Source organism: Larimichthys crocea, chromosome X, assembly GCF_000972845.2.
Source record: "Larimichthys crocea isolate SSNF chromosome X, L_crocea_2.0, whole genome shotgun sequence".
NCBI lineage: Eukaryota > Metazoa > Chordata > Actinopteri > Sciaenidae > Larimichthys > Larimichthys crocea.
The window spans coordinates 27,183,475-27,206,588 of NC_040020.1; the positions used below are offsets into that span (position 1 = coordinate 27,183,475).

Here is a 23,114-nt window from a genome sequence, read left to right on the forward strand (position 1 = left end):
GAACCACACTTCAACACTTTCACACATGGTAGATTTTGGTGTGATGACAACTTGTAAAAAAAGCAGAAACCACCTCCGCAGTGATGTCGTATCCCATGTACATTTCCAAGGAGCACATTTCCTTTGTTAGCACTTATTTTAGCACATTGTCCTTGGAGACAAATACCATCTGAATAGGGGTTTAATCTGCTCAACTGCTGGTTCTGGGCTTGGAGCCACGATATTCCTATATGCGTCATTGTCAGTGTTGACACTCCACCATCAGTTAGCAGCTCTGCAGCAGGTGATGTCATACACGCTCTGAGATTTACATGCACTATCATGACAGTGTCAGATGTTTTCAGTCACATACCAGATGCAAGTCAAGGAGGAACACTCGACTTGTTTCGTGCAAACAGTATGTAAAGCTTTCGTGGCCTTCAGACGGTTGTGTTTTTAGAAGCGTTTCAGTCACAATGACTACTTTGCTTATTATAGCATACAATTTTAGTTACATCAGATGATGCATGGAAGCTGTTTGTCTACTGACAACAGGACATGTACATCACAGCTGTTCCAAAGACATTTTTAGACAAAATCAGTCATTCACATGCAAATTGGGCAGTTTGTTCTAAACAATAGGATTGCTGAACAACAGAAGCAGCTTGGTTTATCCAGACCCCCTGCTTTAAATAAGCAAGCTTTGTTACATTTTTCGACAGATGTGACATTTTGGATCTTTATATTTTAGTAGTCTAGTTGATTACGATTCAGTAAAAACAAACAATTATCCAGTATCTAAATTTGCATGTTACTATCTGATGTCAAAAAAGTATACAGTGTAATTTGAATGTAGCCAGAAGAAAAGGTATAGGCCAACTATACTTAGTTTCTCCAGAAAACATTTCATCATTGCAGGCAAAGAGAAGAAGACATCAAGGGAACACAGAAACACTTTAATAATATATTTTTGAGATTTTGAAGTCTGTTATGGTATACCGTATGACCAAGTCAGGGTGGAAGTAAAGAATAAATGTGTCTTGAAACAGATGATATTTACCATCTACACCTGTCAGCTGATATCCATCCATACATTGCTTATCTTGGTGTGTCTTCAATTCACGCTCGTGTCAAGGAAACAAGGAGGTATGTAAGTAGGTAGGGAGGGAAAGATGTGTTAAAGATGTAGAGTTTTTCTGGTAAGAAGTTTCATGGCGAGAGGAATATTTGCCCACGGGACAAAAAGTACAGTAGTGTTGCAGTTTACACCTTTACTCTTGTCAGATAGCCATCCAATCCATCTAAGATACACATAAAAGAGCTGCAGCTACACTGTGTGTGTGTGTGTCCGTGTGTGTGTGTGTGTGTGTCCGTGTGTGTGTGTGTGTTATACTGTACCTCTAAAATCAGGGAGAGCAATCAAGATGGAGCTCTGCACGCCCCCCGACTCCTACAGGATTTCACCAAGCTGGATGAACAAATCCAAACTCGTTTAAAAGCCATCTAATAGATGTAGGCTTTTAAACTCTGCTGGCCATCTGTGTGCTGCAGCTCTCTGGAGTGGATTACAGCAGCTCCAGCACTGCATGTTTTGTCATTTAAAATGTAACTATACATAGTACTGTATTGCAAAAGTTAAAAAAATTATCAGTTTCACATAAAGTTTATGAACTAAGAATAGTGTCCATGCATCCATTTTCTGTAACAGTTTATCCTCATTAGGGTCGTGGGGAGCTGGAACCTATAAAATGTTTCATCTCCAGCTGCACAGTTTTGTTTGCCATCTCAGGCATTGTGTAATTATTATATTTACATTTATATCAGTAAACAGAAAAGAAAGAGCAGATCAGTATGTAGATACAGATAAGATTCACCCTCGGCTTTGAGATTTTGCATAAACCAGTAAACACAATTTTCTATGGAATATTAGATATGGATGTGAATTACTTTGAATATGGAGGACATGGTTTGAATAGTGCTGCTTATCTAAGCACATCCCCTTTTTGAGAACATGTTATGCACCTCATGATGTAACATGAGCCAATCTAAGTCTATATAAAATGATCACAAATCAATCCCCAGTATGTTCAGTCACACGGGCAGCAAATGGATTAAATATTTGGCACACAAGAAACTGGCTTACTTTGACATGTTTGTTTGTCCCCCATGGATCTTAAGCACAAACAGTCTTTGTAGGCTATATACAATCCACAGGCTCTATAATGAAACAACTTCTGCACTATATGGTGGTAAATTTCGAGGTTTGACAGAGCAGCAGACCCGTCGAGTGGTCATGGCTTCAAAAGTCCTTCAGCGACCACTGGAAGCTCAGAACTGACCTCCCATGGGAGGTTTTCTGCTGCTGTGGCTGATGTGTGAAGCTCTCCTACTTCAAGATTAATCATACTGTGTGTCTACAGTCACTGCATCATCTATCAGCTTAGCAGCAGCATGTCATGCGATGGCCCTTACTGGTGATGCTTCCAGAAAAAAAAAATATAATTAAATGAAATTGCCTGACAGAAAGTTATCCAATACTATGTAAATTAGAGCTTCAATATCATGAGAGGAGATGTTAACATTTCTATGTCTGCAGCTCCTGTTTATCAGTCACAAACAAATATCCACATATCCTACAAACAACTTCATGTGCTGCATAAACATGAGGCTTCAAAACTGGGTCCAGGGACAGTCTTGCACACTGGTCATGTATGCTCAGAGTGAGAGCTGGTTCCTCCCGTTCCATTACCACCCCGGCATCTCCATTCTTACTCCCTCTGACAGGCAGGAATGAAAGCTCGTGCACTCAACGCTGCAGGGGAAAGAGACTGCTGCTCTGTGGTGGAGAGAGAGTGACAGCAGGCCGCTTGGAGCACTACAGGGGATACAGAGCTGGGAATAAGGTGTGTGTATGTGTATGTGTGTGTGTGTGTGTGTGTGTGTGTGTGTGTGTGTGTGTGTGTGTGTGAGGGAGGAAGAAAGCAAGACAGTGAAATAAAAGAAGCAAGATGGTGGGAAGGTGCAGTAACATTGCAGTATCAAAAGGGTCTGTATGTTCCATCTTTACAGCAGATGTTGTGCCATCAGGAGAACGGACAAAAAGCTGCATTCTCTCTGTGTTTTAAGGATGCTAGTGCTAGAAAAGACTCGAGTTTGCACAAATATATAATCCACAAAAGAGGAAAGAAAAATAAAAGATGCTGTTTTTGTTACTGTAAAAAAGATCCGTCAGTGTCCCAATGGACCACTTTTATCTGGTGAGTATTTTGAAATGTGCTTTTGTACATTATGGTGTTACTTACTGTATGCTCAGTTCACAAGCATTGCGCACTCAGCAAGCTTATATTGTTTGTATTGTGTACAAACTGAGTATTGACTCTAGACAGGGCCCTTCAAGTGTTGCTTCTCCTTTACACTACAAAGACAAGGATGATTACGCTGCTAGATGCAATTAAAGCCTACACACTGGACCTTTAATTGGTGTCTCAAGTGCAGTCCAGTCCAGATTACTCTGGCCTTAGAGCCAACTTTCAATGCCACTGCAGTAAGTATTATACCCTTTATGTAGTGCAAAATAATGGTGTTGAGATCAAGGTTCATGTGATGTGTAATATAATTATTTATTATATTATATCCATGCTTTTCCTAACAATAATATAGTTTTCCTGCATATATATATATATATCTATATATATATATATACATATATATATATATATATATATATATATATATAGTGTGTAGTGGGTGTTTTAAAAACAATGGGCCTCATACAGTACAAGAATATGTGTTCCAAATCAGCCCAACTCTCATAGCTGGACAAACTTTATGTAAATTATTCATTTTTAGCCTAATTAATGGCACCTGTTCATGAGGAGGTAATTCATGCCTCTGGAAAAACAATTTCAGTAAAGGCACCACAGCTGTCAGAGCAGTGTTGTGCTGTGACAGAAATAAAGAGGGAATGATATTCACAGGAAGTCAGATGTTCTAAAATATGACTAATATAGGAGGTGGTCAAGAATATGTGACATATTTTATACATAATTTAGTTAATGTTGGTATCTAATTTAAATTCAAAATTCATTCAGATTAAGGCACTATGATAATTAAGTGAAATTAGTATTCTTTCCTCTTGTGGCAGAATATCTATTCACGACTCGTACAACAGGTTTGGGCCACTTGTAAATGTCATTTCTAAGCCAAAAATTCAAAGTATGACAAAATAAATGTCACAAACAAATTCCCTTAGATCACATACGTGCTACTTAAGAACAAATCTGTCCGTACAGAAGGTTCTTGTATGAGGCCAAGTGAGATATATTAATATAATGAAGCTGCCAATACAGATACTTTCCTGCATTAAATATTCAAGAGATTTTAGAGTTAAGAAGGGCAAGGGAACAATTCTGTTGCAGAGCGCTAAGTGTGATTGATCAAATCCATTATCACATATTCATTGTGATTTTAATATTTTAAGTGAAATGAGATAATGCTGCCCTGCAGAGATTATAGATAATGACAATGTAATAATAAGGAAATTACCTGTCGAGATAAAAACTGTTTTTTGTACCAAGCTGTTAACATGTTTATCTCTGCTGTGAAATTGGACATTTTAACATGGGGGCTTACGGAGATTGACTTGTTCTGTAGCCAGCCTTAAGTGGTTGTTTAAGGAACTGCAGTTTTGGGCACTTCCACATAAGCTTCACTTTACGACCAACCAAGGAGCGGCGTCCTTGGTTGGTTGTGCATTCTACACAAGGACGAAATTTTGAGGTGTGGGGGGACACAAGTATTTTTAATAAAACTCTTTCAGTTCACTGTGTTTTCTAGCAGTTCTTCTAGTTTTCTATTGCTACTTTTAAGTTTACTGTTAACTTTTCTGGTTTGACTGACCCAATTCTGTATTTTAAGGAGGATCTTGAAGTGGATATGCTGCTTTATTGGGAGCCATTGAAGGTGTTGCAGGATGGGTGTAACACATTTCTTTAAGTTACTTACACTTTCACTTCTAAAGAAGTCTCTTATGTCCACTTTTCTTTTTTTAGACATCCTGTCTGTGCCTTATTACCAAACACACATACACACACACGCATGCACGTCTCTGTTGTCTCTGTTTACTATAGCGTAACTTTGTTTTTGGACAGTAAAAACTGCAGGGGACCTAACTACCTCAGTAGTCACCATCATGAAAATAAATTCACCAAAGTAAAACACAGAAATTGAAATATGTATCTGTCAATTTGTAACTAGCGACAAACAGGAAAAACACAGCGTCAGGAATAGATTTCATATTTAAGCCTCCTTTTAGTGTCCATTCAACTGTTGTGTAAACACATCACTGCTACCTACAGTAGATCACTGACCTGTAAATGACAGCGTATTAGATTTATGATACGGTACATGCATAAATAGCACTTGAAGAGAATATTTTAACTGAAAAAAAAAATCAATTATAAATTTGTACAGCTGTGTGAGAGAGGCCACTTTTCTCCGTTAAGTGGCTACTAAAGAGAAAAGTGGCTTTTTACGCACGCAGCTTGTGATACCACCAGGAATAATGACAACTCTTAAATACTAAAGATGATTTAAAAGAAAGAAAAATGTGCTGTGCTTAGAAAGTAGAAAAGTTGAGTAGAAAAACAGTTCAAGGTACTAAAAAAGGGGCTCTTGCAATTGGGAAAGTTAGATAATCAAGATGAAATTCCAGCCTTGGATATAAAATTCTTAACCTAAAAATTATTGAGTGTGCCTGAAAGCACACACTATATGTTATCCACCGCACTTCTTCCACTTATTATTCTTACGCTGTTTTTTTGGCTTGCACCCATCGACAGCCTCATAGACTACCATGTCAAAAAGGTGGGAAATTTTCTGGAGGAAAGCAGAAGTAACGTTTCTCTGAATTGCTTTAGATGGCACATTTATTCATTTATCGACACAAAACAACTATGTAGATGTTCAGGAAGGACTCAGGATGCTCAAAGTTAAGTCGGTTCAATGATTGGAAATACTGTTTGGCCAGAGATCCTTCCTCTTTGAGGGATGGTCTCAGCATTTTCTCTCTGTCTCTGTCAGCATTCCCAACTGACATTCTAACAGGTGCAGTTACTGCTCTCCTGGGAAGGAAAGAAGCAAGGAAGGAAGGAACGAAGGAAGGTAGGAAGGAAGGAAGGAAAAAACGACGAAAGGAAGGAAGGAAGGAAGGAAAAAAAGGACGAAAGGAAGGAAGGAAGGAAAAAGACGATGAAAGGAAGGAAGGAAGGAAGGAAGGAAGGAAGCAAGGAAGGAGGGAAAAAACGACAAAAGGAAGGAAGGAAGGAAGGAAGGAAGGATGGATGGAAGGAAGGAAGGAAGGAAGGAAGGAAGGAAGGAAGGAAGGAAAAAACAACGAAAGGAAGGAGGGACAAGTCTTTCAAAATAAGTCCCTTCAAAATGAGAGCCCATTGAAAAGGCAATGGTGACCCAGCTTGTTGTATTAATACTGAATTTACTGAGCAGTGTCAGTAATAATCTATGGGGGCGACTGGGCCAGAGTCAGGCACACTCAAAATTTCTTTAGAAAATTTTCTAGTTAACCACTAAAACTGTTCTCATCAATGATAGATCCCTTCTAAAATAACCAAAAAGCAGGAAGCCAAAACAGAATCCCCCTCTTACACCAGTATACTGAATAATCTAGAGGAACACATGGAAATTTTGTTGCGTGAATAGAAAACAGACTTTGCTTCACCCAAGGCAAAAATGGTTGAAGTGGAGAATATTTTTACTGTTCCTGCAATCTCTTGAATCGAAAGCAGAGAGGATTAGTTTGACTAGTTTGATCCTGGAAACGTGGATCTACAAGGACAAGACACATGGGTTCTCATCATCAGTGGAATCCGTTGAGACCTAGTTATCTACAAGCCGATGGCCTGAAGTCTTGGTGCAAACATCTTCCCATGTGCTCATGATCATGATTTTGGTTTTAATATGATCAACTGTGTTATTGATGTTTAAACCCTGATGTTTATGATTTTTGTTTCATAGAAAGCTGCATATCAAAATGCTTCCTAGACTAACAGCCAGCCACCAGGGGTGATCAATTTGGCTTTATCTTTGGGGAGCTGTCATACCATGCATGCATGCTGCAGCAGCAGACTGTGCGAAAAATCCTGGATGTTATAAGTAGAAGGGTAATATACAACAAAGAGCAGACTGTTAAATGGGTTACTCCCTCGAAAAGGTTCATCATCAATTGTTTGGAAGTATTTAGAATTTGGGGCAAGTGATGTTAAACAAGAATAAATCATAATCAGTACATGAGACTTGTGTCTGCACGCTGAAAGAAAACAACTAGCTACGATGAAGGCATTGTGACCAAGAACATTAACCATGAAAATGTTTCCTCACTGTATCACTGTCCTTGCCCAGCAACTCAGACATCAGCCAGGCTGTACAGCACATCATCAGCTTATCTATCCAGTGAAAGTGAAAGCAGTGCTTTGATGATTTCATTTTGGTTAATAAGTTTTGGTACAATTTTATTCATATTTGGCCCTCTAGCAGAAATGTAAGAGAACATTTAAGTGAAAGCTGGACTCTTTATTTAAATGTGCCCTAAAGATTTCTGTCCCTAAAATGAATGAATAACAGAGTTCTCAAGCCCAAAACTTATACCAAAATTCCATTTCAGTTCTTTTTTGTTGTTCTTGTTGTTGTTGTTGTTTTTACAGCATTACTGAAGCAGAGTGATGGTTATCTGAAGGGCTTGCAAATGGAATAAAAGCCTAGAGTAACACACAACCTTGTAAAGACAATGATTACCCTGGAGGTTGGTGAGGAACTTGTAAAATAAGTCAAATATATGAAAACCATAATGTTTACTTTTACTTTGAAATTATATTACAACATGTTTATGATCAACTTAAGCAACTTAAGTGGTGGGTATGGTCGACACATCTGACCATCAGAATGCTATTTAAAGGGATGGTTCAGGTTTTCTGAAGTTGAGTTGTATGATGTACTCCAACGTAGTCAGTCTACAGTATAATGGGACAGCAGAAAAACGTATCGAGCTACCTAAAAAGAAGCCCACCTAAAAAAGTGTACACTATATTTACAGTATTTTCACTACTTTACCTTGTCATCAGTGAGCCTTTTCGGTCAGAAAACTGTATAAGTTATACTAGTTTTGTTTTGAATCTCTAGTAGTTACTAAGAACAAGAAATTTGCACACAAACATAGCAGTGGATTTATGACCGCTCATCACTGGTGCATCCCAGTGATGCTGTACACTAGCTCATACATGCAGTAGTGGTTGGTGATTTAGCTTGGGGCAACCAAAAAGCAATCCATATTATATTTAATTACTACTCCAGTGTTTTATTTTAAGTTTTAATATCAATAACAACCCGGCCAACCAAAGTTTATGGATATTAGCCTGCCTGGATGGTGGTTCTGGGTGGGCCATGCTGGGGGCAAAGTGGTGACCGTAATATTGTGACATCACAACCTTACGGATATATATATATATATTATATATTAACAGGTCGAGAGAGGTTGAGGTTGTGGGTGGCTCGGGTGGGCTGATTGATTGATAGACCTGCTTTGTAATGAAAAAAATGGAAATCTCACTGTCTTCAATATGGGACCTTTAAAATCAGGTCACCAGATGCAGCTGGGGTTATTTATTTTTTGAATGTTTGCACTACATAAGCTCTTGACAGGTGCCTTTCAAACATGAAGATGGAAGTGTAAAAGAGACATTTGGTTGTTAGAAATAGAAAAGTTGACTAACTGGTCAAAGAGTTAATTAAATAAGGAGCCACAATGAACTACATGACAGCGATGTTCAATCACTGTCATACTTACAAAGAGAATGGACATAACAACACTAATTTTTCAAGTATCACTGTGGTTTATTTCCAGAGAAGTGCCCACAGTACCAGTCATCAGTGTATCAGGCACATTCTAGTCTTCAACTCACATCACCCTCATCTGCTGGAGAAAGGTTATCTGTCCCCCTGTTAGGCAGAGAGAGTGGCGCGTGATAGACTGAACCTCTGCTCAGGCCTGGAGATGCTGGCATATGGTCAAGTCAAGTCAGTCAACCTGTTTCCATCAAAATGATAATCAATACTGTCAGAGACGTCTTTGGTATCCTCAGTGCTCTCTGCTGTCGTACACAGTCACCCTGACAAGCGTATTGTTACATGACCAGCAGTAACATCACACTATGGTTCACAACTGAACTTCGCTAGAAGTAATTACATAGAAAGGGTCGGGATGTCACACCTGCAAGCCAATTACTTCCTCAGCATGCCAGTCAAAAACACATTATCTTGTATGTTCGTTCAAAGCTGTAATCCTTCAAGGTAATCATTTTCAATAATCAGTCTTAGTCTTTTGTTGGTGTGTGAATTTCCCTCTTTCCCTGAATTCAAAATGTATTTCCCGTTGTCAAAATTTTTACCTGGCTGACAGCTTACATTTATCCCTACAAGATGTTGATGAATGGTGTTTAACTTCAGAAGAACAGAAATATCTACGTCTACACTGATTTGTGAGGTTCAGTGTTGAGCTTTTTTGATGAAGTGCTATAATTTACCTTTTGTGGTTCCCATTTTCACTCAACCTGCCTCATCTACTTCTACTTCATCAGTCAGTGATTTCCTGCTTAGAGCCTAAATGGCTTTCAACAAACCTCAGAAAATGGGTGTGTGTCAACTTGTTGCCGTGAGTTGTTCATGACTGAAGTTAGTGTGATGCAGTGTGATAGTTTATGGGTACATTTTACTGCAGCTGGTTTTGTAAATGATTATTCCTTCTTTTCAGTAATCAGAATGACGCAGCTAAACTCCACAAACTGAAACATGTTTACACTGTAGGAGTTGCTGGAGCACTTCGTCTTTTCAGGTATCACAAATATTTTCATCAGGTGGATTATGTTTTAAAAATACTTTCAAAATAAAAAGAAGACATCTTAGTTGGAAACATTTATTTTTTCATCTTCTTTCAAATTTTCTGCCTGTTTGGAAGCACATCTCTCTGCCCTCTTTGGATCCCTCTGTTTTACGTAATTTTAGTCCAATCTCTAAGATGCCTTTTTTTTTTTTTATAATTCTCTCCACTCAATTTTCTTTTCAACAGTAATAACATTTGGAAGAAGTTCATCCTCAATCTCAGCACTGTGATTTCTGTACAGTGCTGAGACAGCTCCGGTCAGGGTCAACAATGGCTTACTGCTTGCCACCCACACAGGCATGTACTCCTCCTCCTCTTGTGCTCTTCTCTTTTTGTAGAGTCCCCCGGAGGTTTATTCTGGGTCCCCTCTTATCTACCATATACATTCTACCCCCGGACCAAATCATGCAAAGCCACAATACTTCTGCTCATTGCTACTTGGAGGATACACAGCTGTATGTCCAATGTTACCTGTATTATGTCCTGCCTCACTGCTGGAAAAGCACTGGATGTCCAAATATTTCCTGCAGTTGACTCAATCAGATCAGCACAAACAGCTTGAACAATCTTTCTTCTAGTCTGGTTTTTAACACATACTCACATCACAAAATCAATGCTGCCCTACAGGTTACCTGTGAGTTTTTAAATTGATTTTAATATTTTTCTGCTTGGGTTGCCATAGAAGCTCACCTCATAGAGCTCCCCATGAGTCCAGTCACAGCAGTGTTCCAACCTATAGCGTTTTCCTGCCTGTAATCCCCTCTGTTTCTCTTTCTCTCTCCAGTTTTCTGTTTATCTCTGGCTCTCACTATCTAAATAAAGGCAAACAATGTTACTGCTTGATCTCAAAGCCTTGAATGGTCAGACTCCTGCCTATATCTGTGATCTGCTCACTCCCTCTGAGCATGATGGCTGCTTGAGATCCTCTGACAGGGCCCTAAGACTAGTTTCAAAGTCTCGACTTGTCACGACCTCAGCTGTGGAAATCCCTGCATGGGGGAAACAAACTCAGTGTCCTCTTGTAAATCTCTTCCTAAGAAAACGCTCTTACCTTAGAAATCCTAGAAATTATTTTTATCATGTATTTATATAAAATGTTTAGGATCTTATTGACTTTTATTTGTTTAAATTGTAAAGCACTGTGTAACTTTGCTTTGAAAGGCACTATATGAATAAACTTTTTATTATTTAGAACAAAAAAAAGGGAAGATGCTACACAACATTGTCTGTGACTGTTTTGCCTCAAATCATCAATGCTTTTCAAGGACAAAGAAGTTGAACCCAAAAAAATGCTACAAATTACCCGCCTTACCTGTTTTATTTCTCCAGCTTTGGTTACCGCAGCATGCCTGCTGTTGTACCAACTTGTAACTTTTAGTACGTTTTTTCTGCTGTTTGTTTGTGTATCACTTTTTGAGGCCATTACTACTCAGTATTCCTCACACAAATGCTGTTATCAACATTTTTCATGATGACTTTTTTTTTTTTTTTTTTTAGAGAAAGAAGAGATAAGGCTTAAATATTTCTCCTGTTCGTTAATCAGACCGGGGCAGCCTCTCTCCCCTTTTCTCCTCGCCACAGAGGAAAAGAGAGGGGGAGACAGAGTCAATAGCATCTGTAGGCTGCTTTACTGTGGTGCTGCTAATTAGTTCATCCTGATGGTTGTCATTAATCTGCCACTGCCATCATTTACAGTCGGCATGCTGCATTGCTCGATAGCTAGGCAGTGAATGTGGGCTGCACTACACACCCTACACTCTAAATGCAAATTTCCTAAAGGAAAGATATGGTGGGGGTGACTGTATAACACTGATCACATTTGTGAACAGGGCTTGGCTTTGCTGTGTGGCTGTATGGGTCATCGTATTTTCCTTTTTATCGTCATGGTGTACGGTACGGTCAGAAAGTATTAGGATACTGACACATATTTCATTGTACTGACTCTGTACTCCAGCACTTTGGATTTCAAATTAAACAAGTACTATGAGGGTAAAGTGCTGACTCTCCACTTCAGTTTAAGGGTGTTTACATCCACATGAGATGAACAGTGAAGGGATCGTGGTGGTTTTTATACACAGCAGCCTCATTTTAGGGGCTAGAAAGTAATTGAACAAGTTAATATAAACTTAAAGACATCATATTTCATATTTAGTGTTAGTATGTCACAGTCAGTGATTTTCTGAGCGCTACTGTGAGACCTATAGACTTCAGCAAACACTTGTGCCATGTCCCAATTCCATACTGTATACATACTGTATGTATATATACAGTATACTTATCTTAATTGTATACTGTTTTGGCAGTAAAATACAAGACATCAACATACTTCATCCTTTCATACAAAATTGCCTGCTGAAGCTAAGTGTTCTGCTGAATAGTAGGCAGTCAGATGAGGTCGTACACTTGACGTTGCTGAGCTCTTCTTAATGCCTCTGCTGCCTCGCTTACTGTAGGGTGGCAAACTAACATTAGTAGGTTTATTATCATTATTATTATCACAAACAGAGTATATCTTACAGCTTTTATCTATAGTGTCCTCCATTTTCATCGCTAACAACATAACATGACTAGGTTATTTTAAATTTGAATAAGTTACTACAGTTCAAATATTAACCACATTGGGAAAAAAAAATCTAATTGCAAATAAAAAGCAACTATGGGACAATAGGGTACATCAAGAACACAGTCAAAAAAAATACAGTTGTTGCTGTATTGTTTTACATGCTGGTTCTTTTGAGTATACTTGATTTTGTCTCTTTTCCAGCAGGGTGTCATAACATATTCACAACCTGCCTAGAATATGCATGCAGTATAGAATTGTGATGCAGATCTTGTCTACTTGTCACAACTATTATCTGGTGGTGCTGAATGTACTGCATGCTCTGATGTAGACACAGGCACATCAACTCCTGAATCATCCGTTGTCTACGTCAGTAGAATATCTTCATTGAAATTTCACAGTTTAGAGATATGTAAACCTGGCAACACACTGGTCGATTACTATATTAATAATGTTGAGATCAGAGTAGATAAAGCAGCTGTGGTGACAAGCTGTATTAGTTGCTCTTCAAACCTTTCTGCCATTGTTGTTGTTTGTTCAGAATCTGCTGCTTCGCCCTGCACCATTTATTTCCTAAACTGCAATGGCAGCATACAGTACAAAAAGCGCTAAATGAATGCCTTCTGCTGTGTAGCCATCACACGCACGCAAACACAGAGATGAATATTATCAGTGTTATTAAAAATGCAAAGAATTCTCACTGGCATGCCCACAGACAACATATATCCAGACAATCATGCACAATTTGAAATGACACAACGCTAGACTTACTCAAATTATCAGCATCATATTCACTTTTGTGCACAATGTATAACCTCTGTGCTGAAAACTCCAGATAGAGAGCCTATCTGTGAGTTAAAGTAATAGCATTTCAGTGTATGAAGATTGTTTAGTATTTTGAGGTATTTCATGCGATACTGTGTCCTGCTTGTTTGACTCAGTATAAGAGGCTTGAAGACATCTGATATTTCTAAGTCCCTGCACTTGGGTTCATCTTGTCTACATCTTGTACAGTGATTTTCTGGCCCGCACTACAGCCATCTTTGATGGTTGATTGTTTATGAAGCTTTCTGCCTTCAGTTCAGTTCTCCAACAAGGGAAGCAGATGTTCAAGTAGACTGAGGTCAGGTGGCTAACTTGTCCTGTCAATAACATTATATCAACCCTTCTTCAGTGTCATGTCTTTAGTTTTTGGACCACTGTCCTGTTACACTTTCCTAAAATTAATGGACCATGTGTAGAAAAAAAAAAGACTTATGAGTCCTACACACCCAGTATGTGTGGCTTCTCTCCTGACTCCCAGCTCTGCTCCTCCAAACACCTGTTTGCACTCCCAGTCTGTTCACCTGCCTCTCATCAGCTTGCAGTATTTTAACCTTGACTCTAGACACAACCAGTGCCAGGTTGTTGTTCAACCTCTGTGGTAGCTACATTTACAAGGCCATTTCAGTTTATACTCATAGTGATTTTGTATCTCCGTGTTTGTGCTTCTAACTTGCCTCTCTGTATCCCAGGATCATCACTCGTCCTACTCGTCTGTCTGCCTGCCAGTATTCCCCTGCCAGCCAGACTGCCAGCACTTGAGTTTGCCTTTAAAGTAAAACACAACATATTCATGGTTTCCTTTAATTGTTAATAAACACGTCTCAAAGTGTTATATTAAAATGATCTTTCCCTAACTTTAGGAACATGCTGCCAGTGCCTAACTTGAATATCCTGTGGTCACTATTTTTTCACTGATTGGATATTTTTACAGAAAAGAAATACATTGTCAGTGAACATTTTACTAATGTGTTTCATATCAAGATTTTTGAGATTTGCTATATACATCACCTAACGTTTCCTCATTAGTTATGTAAAAATGACATTTCTAGGAGACAGGGTTGCAATTTGAATGTAAATGCTCTCAAACCCTGAAAGTCAGCACTTTCTTCTCCTTGTCATAGTTCGATTTCAGATGCAATCTGCTCCAGCAGAGCCAAAACAATAAAAGATATCATTGTCCTAATACGTCCTGACTGCGCTGTACAGTGTGTAACACTTTCGGGACAGTCAATGTCAGACGGCTAACAAAATGTGCTATGTGGATTTTTCACTCCTACATCAAATTCCGATGCAATGATAGGATTGCAGGTAGCAATTCCTATGAAATATTTGCAGAAATTACAGACTGAGTTTGGCTTGGCACTGACAACGTGGTACCAGCTGGCGTAGACACAGTGTCTGTGTGGCACGGACCTTGTCAGTACTGATGACAGTTAGGGTTGACAAGTTCCCAGAATCGGCCTGAAAGTTTCACAGCATCTGTGACTTCCTCTGTCTGTGGAGAATTTGTCATGGGTGATTGCCTTAGTGGCAGCATTAACAGACATCACTGCTCCCACCCCTCAATGGCAGTATAAGCTTCCGTTGATGAAAATATTCACTGAAGGAAATCCATTTTTTCTCACACAGACCCCATGCTGACATGTCTTGGAAAAACTAGAGACACTTGTTCTTCCCAGGAGAGGCTCAGTTCAGGAGGGAGAGGAGAATAGACAGACATGACCTTCTTCCTCAGCGCTGCTTTGCTGTAGCCTGGGGATCCTGTCAACATAAACTGCAACAAAGACATCCGTAGCTTCAATCCAACTTTGTATTTTTATCTCCACACCGAAAAATATGTTCATCAGGGAGGTTCAACTAAAACCATATTGAAAGTTCCTGAGTACCTCCTCATAACCATGTAACTCTGTATCCTTCTTAAAATTGATCCCTGACTTCAGCTGTCAGGGTTATGAATCACCTTGAGAAAATATGCTGAAAATTACAAGCTGATATTTGGAAACATTTGAGATTTGAGTCAGATGTGAAAAGTCAAAGTAAACACGTGTCGGATTGGCTTTTGAAGGAGGTTCATGGAATAATAATAATGACAGCTGTTTTTGAATCACAACAGCTCAGGGCCTGAGAAATTAGACTTTGAAAAAAGATTTTGTTGAAAGCTTCCACAATAATAAATAATAAATCTCATCTACAAATTGATGTTACATTAACCTAAATAGTTTGACTTTGTTAGCACGCTCATATTTTTTGAATTATGTCAAATCATAGCCATATTCCCACTTCCCTAAACCCATTGATTGCCATTCTATTCCTGTCAAGTTGCAACATCCATGGCTATGAAGTGATGTTTACAGCCTGGTACAAAAAACTGTTTTGGTCTCTGTAGCTAATTTCCTGTTCATGATAACTGCACTGATGAGGTTTTTGTCATATAACTCACCAGTTCAAATGATATTAAAGCTTAAAGTTATGCATAACTCACAGGAAGGCTGCTTTGACAGGTACTGTAGGTGCCTGTACAGATGGCTTGTTTGAGCAAACGGGCTTCATTCAGCTTCAAATCCACCCACGCTCCATGTCTTTGTCCATTTTTAGATTAGTGGGGAAGCAGGACTGGCGATTACCAGAACCGCCACATTCTGAGCTTCATAACGTCTCTTCAGAAACCTGTGGGTGACACCACGAAAACTATGTCCATGTTTTATCCACCAGGTGCCCTTTGACTTTTTCTCTCCTGTCCAGGGTCACTGCCCTATTCTGAAACGCCCCCCTGCCCCACAATAACCCCAGGCGCCATTTTGTGTCAACTGTAAATTCACAGGTACACATATCACAACATATTTTGCACTGTTGTCTGCATATTGTGTCATACAGTTTTGCTGAGTTTACTAAGTTTAAACTATTTAAGTTTTGTGAGTTTATTCTCCTTTTATGTTCGACAGTAAAATGAGTTATATCGAGTAAATTCTGTAATTATTAATGCAACCTGAATGTGATATATACACTCCACTCCCCTGCAGATATTCCTGTAATTTGCCAATTATTGTATTTTTGTTCAAACACTGCATCACGCTCATGATTATTTCTCTTCATTTGCAGGAGGACAACATGTATAAAAAAAAATCATTTCCACTGATATACTGCCAGTTTGTCAAAACTGCTTTGTCTGTGTACCTGAGACCTGCAAGCAGAAACTTTTTAGCTGCCAGTTTTGAACTCCTGCCTGATCTTTTTGGACAAGATTCCCTGCTGCTTTGAATTGTTTTCCTGTTTAGACTGGCCCTTGCCTGCCATTTTTGTTCCATAAGCCCCATGTACCTCCACACAGTAAATCACTGAATCGTCTGTCTGCAGTTGCTGTTGCCTCACTCTCACCTACCATGAGAGCATCGATCTCGATAGCATTTTTTACTTTTACTACTACTATTTTTTCTACTACTTCTCTTGTTCTGGCGAACAAAGGTGAGGTCTCTTACTTGATGCTGCTTATGGCGTTTTATGTGCCTGTGTTGATGTAATTTTCTTTTTATTCTTTACTGTGACACACTTTGTAATGTCTGTTTTGATATAAGTGAGGTTTTCAAAGTGGGGATGTGCTTACCCTACGGAGGCTCCAAACAGTTTCAGTAGTGGTACTGGTCACTGGTAAATTAAGGGCAGGTGAGGGGACACCCTCCAAGCTTTATCTGAGGGCCCATGGTCTCAGATTTTGAAAACCTCTGATCTAAACCTTTAATCATCTGTTTGATGTTTAATAATGATGATTGAGATATCACCATGATGATGGCTTACACCCACATGGGATTAATTAATGGTACAAGTCCTATAAATAGCCAGAGTTGTGCATAATGACAGCTGCTGTGACATTGTTTAAGTAGCCCAATATGAATCAGTTGGTAACATTGCCGTCTTAACAGCTCTAATGAGTAGTGAAGCAGGCAGAAGTATTAAAAGTGATTAAAAGTATGTCTTCATTCATTTGTGGATAATTGTGGAAGTGACTATAAGGTGTGTCCATGTGCCACCAGCTCCATGGATAGATTTATGAAACAAAATCATGTGTATGCATGGATTCATTAATCTGATGAAAATAATGTACACATAGTTTTATGTCCCTGGAACGCAAAAGCAGTGTACAAATCATTGTAAACACATGGAAAACAATTAAAGAAGGCATATCCTGCCACAAAAATCATGTCCTGAGTGATCACAACTTGACTGTGATAACATAATTTTAGGCAATTTACAATTAATAAAATGAGGGAATCTTTTGGAAGCTGGATTTTTATCATGCTTTGATGAAGATTTTATCTTAGATGGGAATATATCAAGGAAAGGTCTAATGTTAGAAAGGTTGATTTAAACGCCTTAAGAGTAAAGATGTTCATGCTATTTGCATGTATAAACAGAAGTAGGTTTGGGAACAATAGAAATATGAAATAACAATAACAAGAGAAAGATTTACCTCCACGTCCTCTGAAAAATCTGTTTGTAGCTTGGTTCTTCCTCTCAGCTTTGATCACAATAACAATTTCTGACCAATAAAACAACTTGTGTGTAAAGCAAGATGCCAAAATTGCTTTAGTGTACAGAAAGTGTTATTACAGAGAGAGAGGGAGAGTTAGGAAATTTCCAACTAGTTTCCAACACTAAAAATGCTGAGTCGAAGAGAGGTCATCAAATTTAACCAGAACAAATGTAACCTTGTTTGGGATCCATCAGCGGATACACAGCTGCTCCACTTTCCAGTTCCAGTTCTGTCTTACTGCAGGCATAAATCCACAAACTCTGAAACTTTAAAACTTTAAATGTATGAACAGAGTTAACATCCTGACCCCTTATAGGTGCTGCAGAGGGCCCACAGCAGGTGGCGTGGGGCCACAGAGGAACATCCACCTCACATGCCCTTAGGAGCTAATGATTAATGCAGCACTGCCTGCTGCTCTCATCCTCACCCACACAATCAGACTATACGCTTTATGTAATGAGATAATTATTGTTCATGTAGAAAGCCCCCCACAGAAAGAATTAACTCAGTTGTATTTTAATTTGCATGCGACAGATTCCTACTGTATTTCTATAAGAATATGAAATTGAAGAAAAAACTCTTGGCTGTTTGATTAATTATTAACTGATGTTTCTGTGTTAAAAATAATAATAATAAAATGCATTTACAGTATAATAAACCAACAAATATAGTTTTGTACACATTGACATCTGTTTATTGAAAAGCAGCCGAGTCATTATCTATAGTAAACAAAAAGAAAGCAATTGATTAAAATTAAGTTCTGAAGCACATTTGATTGACACTGTACTACTTATTGTTTGCTGCAAAAGAAAAACTACAAGCAGTCTTTTTCCCTTAACAATGTTTTATTATTACATTCCATCTCTCACCTTATTTTTCACTCTAGAAAACTGTGTGTGCGTCTGAAGTATGCGTGTGTCGCAGACATTCTCCCATGTTCTTTTATAAATACCAGTTAATAGAGGGGAATATGCTTATGCATGTCTACATCACCGTGACATTTTTTTTCTGCTCTCCACCAGGATAAAAACAGACATGTCTGTTTCTGACCAGCTTGTTTTATGAACTGTCAAATCAGTAGATGGCCTCAGGCTTCAGGCGGTGTGAGTTAGTTTTCTTTTTTTAGTTAGAATTTAGAGTTAAGTTAAGGACATTTCGACAGCTAATGTCATCAATTATGTTAGCTCAATGACTGACAGCAGCTGATGTTGCAGTCGCCTGGTGACAGTGAAAAGGACGCTGCTAGAGTTTCTGCCTGAGCAGGTTTCTCAAAATAAAAGCAATGATGTGCTCCTTTAATTTTCCAAGTACATCCTGCATGATTGAGTTTAAGTCCTTTTAATGGATTTAAATGTATAAAATGAAGTCTATCATTTGGCAGTACTTACCTTTACCACCGGTCAGAGAATTATATTAGATCTTCAGTTTATATAACAGGTGACATATGAAAAAGTACAATGTGTTCTTTTAATGATGAAAGTGTTTTTCAGAAGCAAATGAGAGCTTTGTCAATGCACGCATGTATGCATGAACTGGGGTAAATATGAGAATGTATTGCATTTAAGGGAAAACATCTGCTTGTTTAGAGTTATAGGTTTTAGCTTTCTTGCCAATTACAGTCCCACATTTACAAGCATCAACAACAACAAACTTATATTTTGGTGCTATTTTAGAACAATGCAGGAAAGAAACGAGATGATTATAATGAAGGACTACAGTCTCCTTGTGTTTCCTTGTGTCTTCAGTTTCTATAATTATTGTCATCTAAAATACGTGTAGATAAACTACTCATTTAAACCTTCAAGACTATTGTTAATTCAAAAAACAAAAATGCTTTTTCATTCTCTATAACCACTCACAGTTCATAAAAGCCCTCTCAGGTGCCCTTGAGCTTCATCAGCAGTACCTTTGATTGCTCCACTGGGTTGAGGACATGGGGATCACACAAATTAAATTCAGTCATGTGGTAAGACAAAGGCTGACACCGTTTCATTTTAGCAGGTCGCTAATGCCACCTTCCAGGACCCATGTTCCATTTCAGAGCATTGTCTCTACTCTGGGGAGCCAAAGTCACCTCCTTTTCCAGGTTCTGCTGAACAAATGTCTCCCCAGGTAGTAAGCAACACCATGGAAATGTAATTAACCATCAAGACTGAATGTGAAACTGCCTGTGAGAACCCTGCTGACAGCTCCATTGCATAAGTGTAGACTCTGAATGTATGGTACTAATTAATTTCACACTACAATGGCATCTACTGTATAGAAAACTCTAAAGAGTAGGAGTTGTGAGTGACATGCGTGACCTGACTCCTTTTCCTTTCTCCGCTTTCTAAAAAACAGCAGCAACTGTAGTGAAAACAAATGTTTTCCCTACAATGTTCCCAATTACACTGATTAAAAACATATTTTCTGTCATCATATCAGAGAATTACCTTAAAAAGAAAAATGTTTCAAGTTTCTTTGGAAAAGGTTCTTGCTGTTGAACATCAACGTAGTCGTGCATCCAGTGGTGGGACAGAAGTACATTTACTCACTTAAACATAAATATTTGGTACTTGTAACTGACTAAGTGGTAATATCTTCTTTTGATATGGCTTTATAATTCTGCACTACATTTCTTTGTACTTTTTATGACTTTATTTGGCAGCTTAAATTTCTGATTAAGAGGGTACATTGAAAACATTTGATTAACCTATAATATCACGTATTGTTATAGAACTGCTCAACAAGATTATAACTACATATATGTTACTGCTTAGACTTTGTAATGGATTCACTTTATTTTGTAAAGTTGCTGCTTTTATTTAAGTGAATGATCTGAATACTTCTTTCACCACTGTCTTTAAAAAGCCTAAAGCCAGTCAGTTTCCTTCTGAGGGTATTTTGTTCTCCTATTCAGGACATACTGTGTCTGAACTGTCACAATTATCCCCAGAAAGTTGGGTTTGCTTTATATTATGCCTTTTTCTATTTGACACATACATATTTCATAATGACTCATTATTATACAGTGTGATCATTCAGTTCCTCCTTGGCCTCTGGGTTTAGGTCCAGGGCTTTGCTCTATATCATTTGTAATGGTGGCCCTGGACTGCAGACCATTTTTTTCCTCTGCTCCACAAGCTATTGCTCTCTCCTGAGCTTTTAGTTCTCTCTCCACTCCTTCCACCCACTGCCTTATCAATGGGATACAGCTGAAGTAAACATAGCGTCTTGCATATAATTTTATGGCAATCCCCAACAGCAGTGATAAGCTTACGGAGCAGATGAAACTCATGTGCTAACTTTTTGATTCACCTCACTCGAGGATGCTTAACAGGATCTATCTTAGCAAAGCTTATGTCCAGTCATTTAAACAGCATTTATAATTCATGAGATAAACACTTTTTTTCAACACATACTCACGCTTTATCACATGTGAATGAGCTAAACCCAAGCTCCCCTGTTTGCATTGCAAATAATCCGAGTTTAACTGTAGCTGGGACACATTTTTGAGGTAAAGAGCTCCATGTGGTTCGCTACAACAGTTTAGTCCTGAAGTTCAGCAAGCTGAGAGCAAAGCTAAATAAAAGATTATCATTCTGATTTAATGGATCAATTCTGCTGAAACCATCACTGCAGGTGTAGAGATGACGAGGGTTTTATCTGCAGGCTCTTCCCTGGCTTTGTTTGAGTTAAAGTGATATATGAAACCAGAAAATAAGCTATCAAGAAGAGCCATGCTTTCACGTAATGCACACTTGAGAGGACATGCTGTTAGGAAGCACTTACATCAGGGTACAAGACAATAATGGTGTTATAGGAGCATTTGTGTCACATTGATACATTGAATTAGGTATCACAAGGTTTTTTTGTTTGTTTGTTTATTCGCCTTTTGCAATTGTTCATTCATTACTCCATGAAGAGACCATTTGGTGTCCATTTTCTCTGCAATCTCGTGCTTAGAAGCACAGCATCAATTTAGCTGACAAAAAAAATGGCCTAGTGTAGGATCTAATTTAACACAGGACTTGCTCATGATTATGCCCAACACAATGTTGTACCTTTCAAAATAAACAGCAGTAATAAGAAGCTGGAACATTGCCTGTAGATGTTTTTGTTTTTTTTGGCTGTTGATGCATTGTCCAGTATGGCAAGAGATCTATGATCAACATTAATATTGCAGATCGCCCCAGCAGTAGAAGCAAAATGTAGGCTGTGAACATTATTATTCTCTCCATAAGGTTATCCTGAAGCTCATGAGTGGACTTTTTAGCATGCAAGACAAGAAAACTATATTTTTTAACTGGAGGGGCAGTTTAAATATACTGCCTGACTGCAACATAGGCCTGTGTGTTGAAGTGTGTCATGTATGAGTGCAGCAGTGCAACCTCAGTTATACTTGAACTTTAATTTCTCGGATACCCTGCATCATCATAGACGGATTACCGCATGGACAAAGTGGGCGTGTGCCCAGGGCCCCAGAGCCAATAGGAGCCCTGGGCCTTCAGAGTGTTTTTTTTGTTTGTTTGTTTGTTTTGTAGAATAAAAAAATAATATGTTTTTGAAAATATAGTATAATAATAAAACAATAATGAAATCATTTGAATGTTTTAGAAATTATATTAACGAGTACTGTGTGATGACGCGATGACGTACGTACGCCAGCCGGGGTCAAACGCGCGTTTTTTAAAAATGGAGAATCGGCGCTCAGTGGTTCAACGAAAAGAAAACCAAAAACAGAAAGAAACAAAAAGAAACCAAAAGCTGCTGCTGTTTTGGTGCAGCAAATACCATCCAGCCCTACCTTTTTCCACCAGAAAACCGAGGCAAGATGACCAGCAAATGCGGAGCCAGGACGACACCTCACCGACCAGACGACCAGCAAGATGCTAACGCTGCTAGCTCAAGTTCACCGGTTCCTATGGACACCGTCCGGACCAGAACTACGGCGGACAGCAGCCGGACAGCGGAGCCAGGTCAGCGGCAGCCTGATCTACGTCCGATCACATCTCCAGTGGAGGATGAGGCGGCCGGGAATGACAGTCAACATTTCCTAATGTGTACATTGCCGTGAGACTGTATCTGACGCTTCCTGTCACAAACTGCGTCGTTTTCGCAAATGGCCAGGATAAAAAAAATGAACTTCGGACAAAAATGAGCCAGAGACGCCTGAACAGTCTGTCACTCATGGCCATAGAAGCCGAACTGGTCCGGGAGTTGGAGTTGGATGACATTATCCAGGACTTTTTTTTTATCGAGGAAGGCCGGAAAAAGATGATGTAGGTGAGTCT

At 38.9% G+C, this 23,114-nt stretch overlaps 1 long non-coding RNA gene across 2 annotated transcripts; it reads right to left on the reverse strand.

The window, feature by feature from the left end:
* Nucleotides 1-13,987: 13,987 nt before the first annotated feature.
* On the reverse strand, nucleotides 13,988-22,658 carry LOC113746483 (uncharacterized). Of its 2 annotated transcripts, XR_003462911.1 has the most exons (4): nucleotides 22,628-22,658; nucleotides 14,939-15,087; nucleotides 14,727-14,808; nucleotides 13,988-14,078 (listed from the first exon to the last, which is right to left on the reverse strand). It is a non-coding gene; the product is annotated as an uncharacterized LOC113746483 (long non-coding RNA). The 2 variants fall into 2 exon arrangements; XR_003462910.1 differs by having other exon boundaries at nucleotides 14,727-15,087.
* Nucleotides 22,659-23,114: the final 456 nt, after the last annotated feature.